This window comes from Echinops telfairi, unplaced genomic scaffold (genome assembly GCF_000313985.2).
Source record: "Echinops telfairi isolate 266 unplaced genomic scaffold, ASM31398v2 ScPeMD7_2186;HRSCAF=2738, whole genome shotgun sequence".
NCBI classification, from domain to species: Eukaryota; Metazoa; Chordata; class Mammalia; order Afrosoricida; family Tenrecidae; genus Echinops; species Echinops telfairi.
In genome coordinates, this window is record NW_022106084.1 from 9,704,734 (window position 1) to 9,711,807 (window position 7,074).

Below are 7,074 nucleotides of genomic sequence, written 5' to 3' on the forward strand. Positions count from 1 at the left end.
GACTTCGACAGACGCCCAGAGGAAGGAAGCAGGGCGGTGGTGCCCGCCAGGCTGTGCCCGCTGCTGCCTCCCACCCTGCCCTCAATGGAGGTATGGAGCTAGGCTTCATCGCTTTGGCACGGGAGGTGCCGGTGGCTCCCAGAGAAATGGAATTTTTCCGGGGCCCCTCCCAACTCCCCAGGGACCCACCCGTCTTCCCAGATTGGCCGGCCGCCTCGCTTCCTCCTGGGAACTCGCTCAGGACTTTTAAGTTTTCGGTTGCGGTCCGTGCAAAGGTTTTTCCTCTGCAGACTCTATTTCGCCACCATCCTGCCCAGAAAGGACGAGGAGGCAGTGGGTTGGGGTTGGGTTTCCTGCTTCCGGAGTCGAGGCGATTGCTCCTCGGTTTGGTCCTGGGTGCGCCGCGCGCTCGGCTCTTTCAGAGACCCGGGCTCCGGGAGCTGGAGGCCGTGCCAGGCGAGCGGTAAAGGCGATCCTGGCCCCGGGCAGGCTGCAGGGCGGTGGAGGGACTTGCGGCTGGCTGTCCTGGCCAAACCGCCAGCTTCGGAGAAGACGCAGGTCTCCGCACGCGCGCTGTGATCTGCATCTCAATCGCACCCGGGAAGTTCAGAAAGGTATCGCCGCTCCCTGCTTCCGCTCCGCCGCCTCTCCCACGCTCAGCAGCAAGGGATGTGAGCGCGCGCGCTTCACGATGTGTCTATCTTTGCTTGCTAAATCAAACGATGCCCTTTCTCCTCCTTTCTTGGATCAGGATATTCGAGAGAGGAGTTGGCAAAAATGGTCACTGCTTGCCACGCAGGCTTGGGTCTTAAGTCTGAACAAGCCATGTATCTCTTTTGGAATGCCAGCTCAAACTGGCTATTTGCAGGTCAGCTGCCGGCTATTTTTATTGAAATGAAATCCTTATTCAAGGTGACCCCACATGAAAAAGCCATCTAGCTCCCTCAAGGGTAATTGTGGCTGCAGGTTGCAAGGGCATGCAATTCATTTGCATGTAACTTAAATACTTCCATGTACTTAAGGTGACATGAACTTCAAAGAATGTGTGAAAACCAATGTTATTCTTAAATAATGCCTAATACATATTTAAATGGGATGACCCAGAAATTTGGAAACTGGAACTTAAAGTGGTTGTCGCCAGCTATGTGTGTGTTTAAGTTACTTTCTGATTTATGGTATGGGTTAGGGCCCTTTCTTTGACACTGTTTGCATATTCCTCTTGTCGTTGTGTGCAAAAAGCACAGTGACTTGGCTGCCTTATTGCACTAGAATTACAGAATAAATAAATCAGGATAGTTCCTCCCTTCTGGAATGTGGAGCTTGCAAGTTGAACCATTCTATTGAAAGACGAAAGGTGCAGGGCCTATTGGAATTTAAATCTCTTGTTTTCGTAAAAGGCTGTATGATAGGATTGGTAGAGAGCTGAGGTATAATATTCAAATAGAATATTCAGAGACTATTCAAATGTGTAAAGGAAAGGAGTAAAGATCAAGATCCACGGTAGTTTTCAAAAGTTAAGACAGAATAGATTGCTTGATGTCCTTTCGATCTTTTTTTAACTTAGCAAAATTAAAACATCAGAAAAAGTTCCTAAGATCTGCAAAGATGGGGCTTTAATGTCATAGTCTTACATTCTCTGCCTGTTTTCTTCACTCGGTGGTTTAGTTAAGCCCAGAAGGCGCCCTCTTCTCAGAGTGCTGTCTGCTCTGAGACAGAGTGAGGGGGTGAAGACCGCTCCCTGTCCTGAAGCATGACAGGCAGGGTGTCCCCGGACTTTTGGTTTTACTGTTTTTCTGCTGACTGGGAGTGGGAACTCCAGGTCCTGATTTGAAGTTATAGTTCTGGTTGGAATTCTCCTGCAGAATATTGGTGGGTTTGAGAAAAAAACGATAAATGCTTTAAAGAGGAAAGACAACAACAATGAAAGGGCCTTAGAAATCAATATAGTAAATGTCAAGAGCTATATTGCAATATTTAGTGTTTGACAAAGAAAAATGATTATCAACTTCTTCAGGGGATGTGGCAAACAATGATTTAAATTTTATTGAAATAAAATTTGATAATTGAAGGATTTTTAAACCCTAGGATATTTTCAAACTCAAGAGTGCTGATTTTGGGTGAAATTCAAAAGAGCTGTGAATGAAGCCCCTGAAATTACATGTATATTTGAATTCTTCTAAGGAAACTATTTGTAACTCTTAATTGGCTTTTCAAATCAGTCTCTGACCTAGCACAGTTTAAAAAACTGTATTAAAACTTTGAAAACTTCTCTTTTATTCCTATCTCTTTTAGAGTCTATCAGCAAAATTTGCTCATTCTGTAAATATTCTTTTAAAGGTTAGATAATGATGAAAAAGAAAATACTGTCTTTAGGTCAATAGCTTGAAATCTTCCAAGATGTTGTTACAAAAATGTACATTTTTTTCTAATCAATGTAATATATTTTGTGGTAAGAACAATATTTTATCCCTGAATGAACTGAAGCAAAGATTGATTGAATAACTTGCCCTAGGTTACAGAACTGAGAAATGGTAGAGCTAGGATGCTGGTGTAAAGTTATTGGCCTTTATGAAAGATTATCTTATTTATGTAGAACTATATCCTCACTTTGAGAGTGACAGTCAACCACTATTTCACTTTGATGCAGTATAGTAGGATATAATGTTTGTTTTAAAGTAATGTTTGCATGGTACTTGATGTTATTGATTATATATTTAAAGTTTATCTTTATCATCAAATGATAGTCACCCCAGTGTTGATATGTATTTGATTCCATGCTGAGATTTCTCTAAATGGCCCCTGAATTAAAAGAGGTATCTGGTTTGCCTTAGGTTTGTGGAAGAAACTTGAGAATTGGTAGACAAATATGGATTGCTCTATATTGTCTGTCTTATTGTATGTCTGCCCACCCTTGCCAACCAGCTTGACTATAGAAGATGAGGTTGATGGAGAAATCAGATTATTTTCCCATTATACCAAAGTGGAGGTGGTGTTGCCAAAAATTTGGGAGGTCTCCTTTTTCCAATGGTATTTTCTGAAGCACAACGACAAGAAGTTAAATTCTTTATCTCAATATTAGCTCTTAAATGTATTTATTTAGTGGTTACAGGGACTGCATGTCAATAATGATGTTGAACATGGTTTAAATGCTTGCTGCTATGCTACCTGATTGGGTTGGATGGAAAATTTCCAGAGAAAGTTGAGAGAACATTTATGAGTTTAGCTATCGGTCAAATATATTCATGAACATATGTCTAATGGGAAATGGCAAAGTTTATGATTTTTCTAAATATGTATGTTTATGCCTGTGCATATACATACATATGTGTAAGAATGTTTTGTGATCTGGACATGTGTGAATGCCAGATTAAAACTATGTGAGAACACTTCTAGTTATCCTGGTTGCTGCTGCTGATGGAGGCGATGGTGGAGGACAGATGACCAGTCCCTGACAGTGGTGATGGTTGAGAGGGCAGCAGGAGTGGAGCAAGAGGAAGTGAATGAGGAGGCAGTTGAGCACGCTTAGCTGTGCCTGCCATTCTGCCTGCTTGGGCATCAGAAGCAAGCAGACCCAAAGCCTCTGTTGCTGCCTGCCTACCTCACCTAACAAAGCCTGAGAACCCATGCCCAGACCCAGTGTCCTCTGTCTTATCTGCTGTAATCCACACATGGCCCACAACTGCAAGAGCCTAGGTTTGGGGTCTTTAAGACCCAAACTAAACAACTTGGGAAGTCTGACATTGTTATTTAGGGGAAAATAAACAGCAGGAGGGCTGCTTTCCTTCAGGGTGGGGGGGCTGTGGAGATAGGAAGATATATGCAGTTGCACATTTTCTAAAAGGATGTAAAATTGTGCACACCTGTCTTCATATGTATATAGAAAAAAGTCATGATAAAAAGAGAAAAAAATTGAAGTTCTCAAGGATTTCAACTTGCTCGGGTCCATAATCTTTGCTCATGGAAATGACAGTCAAAAAATCCAACAACATATCGTGTTGGGCAGATCTGTTGCACCATACCTCTTTATCGTGTTGGAGAGCAAGCCATGGTTCAATTCCTTATATATACCCAAGTCATGGCTCAGTTCCTTCAGTTACCTTATATGTATGTGAAGTTGGACAACGACTAAAGGAAACCGTAGAATAATGGATGCATGTGAATCATCGTGTCAATGCAGAATTTTAAAAGTACCACTGACTGCTTAAAGCACACACAGGTCTGTTTGGGAATAAGTCCAGCCATCTTCCTCTTTAGAAGTGAGGATGAGGAGGCTTCATCTCACACTTTTGGCCAATCCCTGGAAAAGGACATCATGCTTGGACAAGTAGAGGGTGAGCCAAACAGGGGCAGACTCTCAACAAGATGGACTGACCCAGTGGCTACACGAATGCATGGTCAAGCATAACCGTTGTGAGGATGGCATAGGACAGGGCAGTGTCTCGTTCTCGAGTACAAAGGTCCTCTCTTAGAACAAACCCAATGGCACAAAAGCACAGCGGCAAGGGTATATTTCCAATATGACAATTCTAGAATCATGGAGTGTGGTGGACAGATACAAAGACTATTTTTACTTGGATTTCAGATTTTTGTATTAAAAACAACAGCAACTCACTGACATAGAATTCATTCCAAATCATAGCAACTTTATGGGCCATGGTAGAACTGCCCCTGTGGGTTTCAAGACTGTAACTCTTTATGGGAGTATAAAGCCCTGGATTTCTCCTGACTGGTGGTTTTGAACTGCACATTTTATGGTGAGCAGTCCAAAATCATAGCTACCATGCCACTGGAGCTCCTAGATTTTGTGTGGTATGAGGAAATTGGAATAGTCAAGAGATATTAAAAGATACTGAATTATACATTTTAGTTATTAAAATCACTACAGTGCAAACGAATTGTGGTTTTAAAAATTTAAAAAGAAAGTCATCAGATGTTTTGGGTTCTCTGCTGACAGTTCCCTACGTGACTTCTTTTTCAAGCCATTTCCATCAGAACATAATCCGAACATTATACCATTGAATTCTTTAGTCATATCAAATAGTGTTGTACAATCGCTAGCACAATCATTTTCAAAACATATTCTTTCTTCTTGTAGTCCATGAACCAGCCTCCCATAAGCCATATTTTCCCTTGCTGTAGCTCCCCTATGCTAGTTTTTGTCTCTAGGGATTCGCCCAGCCTAGGCTTCATATACTGAAAACCATAGAAAGATAAAGGACAGAGTTAAGAACGCTACTAACAGTAACAAAATACCTATCTTAATAAAGCAAGCAGGGCATTGACGTTTTCAGTAAATATTAGTCTGCCTGCTGATAGATCAATACTCTTGGTATACTGTCCTTTGCTTCTTCACACTTCATGTACTTTTGGCCTTTAATCCTCAGGTTACAGATGTCTTTGAGGTAGAGCTCAAACCCTAACAGGTTTTCTGCATCACATCACTCTGTTGTGGCCTTTGGAGTAAGCTTTGAACCTCAAGAGTCAGGGTTCAGTGTCCCAGTATTCTATGGCCTGGGTCCCCAGGAGGTGTTCAGAAATTTGGACCCATGTGTCCTCTTGAGAGCATGGTATCAGGCATACTGTCCCTGTGGTTTCTGGAGCTTGGTCCTCTTTTTAGTCCTAATAGCCATTCCATATTTATCCTCACTTTGCAAATAAAGGTGTCGAGATACAGAAATCTACTTGGATTAGAATACAACAGTTAACCTGAGATTTATATTGTTTTCAAAGATTATGTTCTAGTTTTGCTATCATGTGATATATTTTATTTAAAAAGTCAGATGTTCAGTAGAATGAAAAAAATATAATACCCCTATCTTTGCCTGTTAATAGAGGGTGGCGATCTTTTGAAGTGGCCCAATGGTATCTATCACTTTGCTTTAACACAAAGCCTTCTATCCTTTTTAAAACTGTCATTTAAACTTGAATCAGCAACAGGAAATAAGAGGCTTGAATACAGGTCAAAATATCTATACAGAATTTATGCCTAAATAATACAGGCATTTCCATGCATATATTTTATAGTGCTTTATCCCCTTGCAAGCCTAGTGGTGTCTTGTGGGTGGTTTATAGTAGACTACTTATTCAAATACCAGTTATTGCAGAATTGACTCTGATTCAGGTCGACCTCCTATGTGTGAAAGTAATTTACTCAATATGGCTATGCTAGCTGTAGCCTTTGTGACCCTGACCAGATAACTGGCTTTGACCATGTAGATTGAATACACTTCTTTATCTACTGAGTATGGATAAAAGAAGGCGAGAAAAGACACTGATAGCATTACATGTTTCAGTTTTGATTAAAAATATTTTTTTTATCAATGCTACCTATGATTGTAACAAGTTGGGACTCCACATGGCTATTGATCAGTTTTGCCATCCTGTTGGGTAGAAAGTGAGCCATTTCAGAAGCAGGAAGGGGAGAATCTCACTACCTGACTATCATCAAGAAAGATGCGTCAGGAGTCGAGAGCATGTTTTAGCCTCAGAGATCCCTGGACACCAAAACTCCTTGATCCAGGAGACATCGAGGTAGAAACAGTGCTGTAGAAACTAAGCTGTGACACTCAAGAAGCAGTAGAGGCAGAATCAATAGCATGAGACAGAGTACAGTGTACTTCCTGGCCCATGAAGGGAGTAAAGCTAAGTACCGTGGGCAGGAAGCTCCCTTATGGGGTAGCACATCATGAACCCTTGATTAGGGGAGCTAGATTTGCTGGCCCCCAGAGCCATAGCTTTCGAGCTGAGGGTTACAGGGGAGTGAGATGCTCTTTGGGCATTTATTGGCAGTGATAAACAAAAGATAACAGTGGTTGAACAGGACAGAGGCCAAGGACTGCTTGACTAAGGGGACAAGGACCAGTGAGAGGCTTGTCTATGGACACAACTGAGAATGGGCAGTCCCTTCCAGAAGAACTGCACCCTGAGCACTTCTTATCCCAGACTGTACCTTGTTAATTTCCTGAACAACCTATCATCATAAGTATAGTCTGTGAGTTCTGTGTGGCCATTGGGACAAAATCTGTGAAGCTAGCAGAGAGGCAGAGATGGCCTTTGGTGGAATGGTTGGCATAG

At 41.9% G+C, this 7,074-nt stretch overlaps 1 protein-coding gene across 2 annotated transcripts in view; it reads left to right on the forward strand.

Moving 5' to 3' along the window:
• Positions 1-433: 433 nt before the first annotated feature.
• Positions 434-7,074, forward strand: part of IL15 (interleukin 15) — an 87,665-nt gene continuing 81,024 nt past the window's right edge. For both annotated transcript variants that reach the window (XM_045293552.1, XM_004712143.2), the window contains exon 1: positions 434-614. The gene's annotated coding sequence lies outside the window, so the exon portion shown is untranslated. The remainder of the gene's footprint in view (positions 615-7,074) is intronic.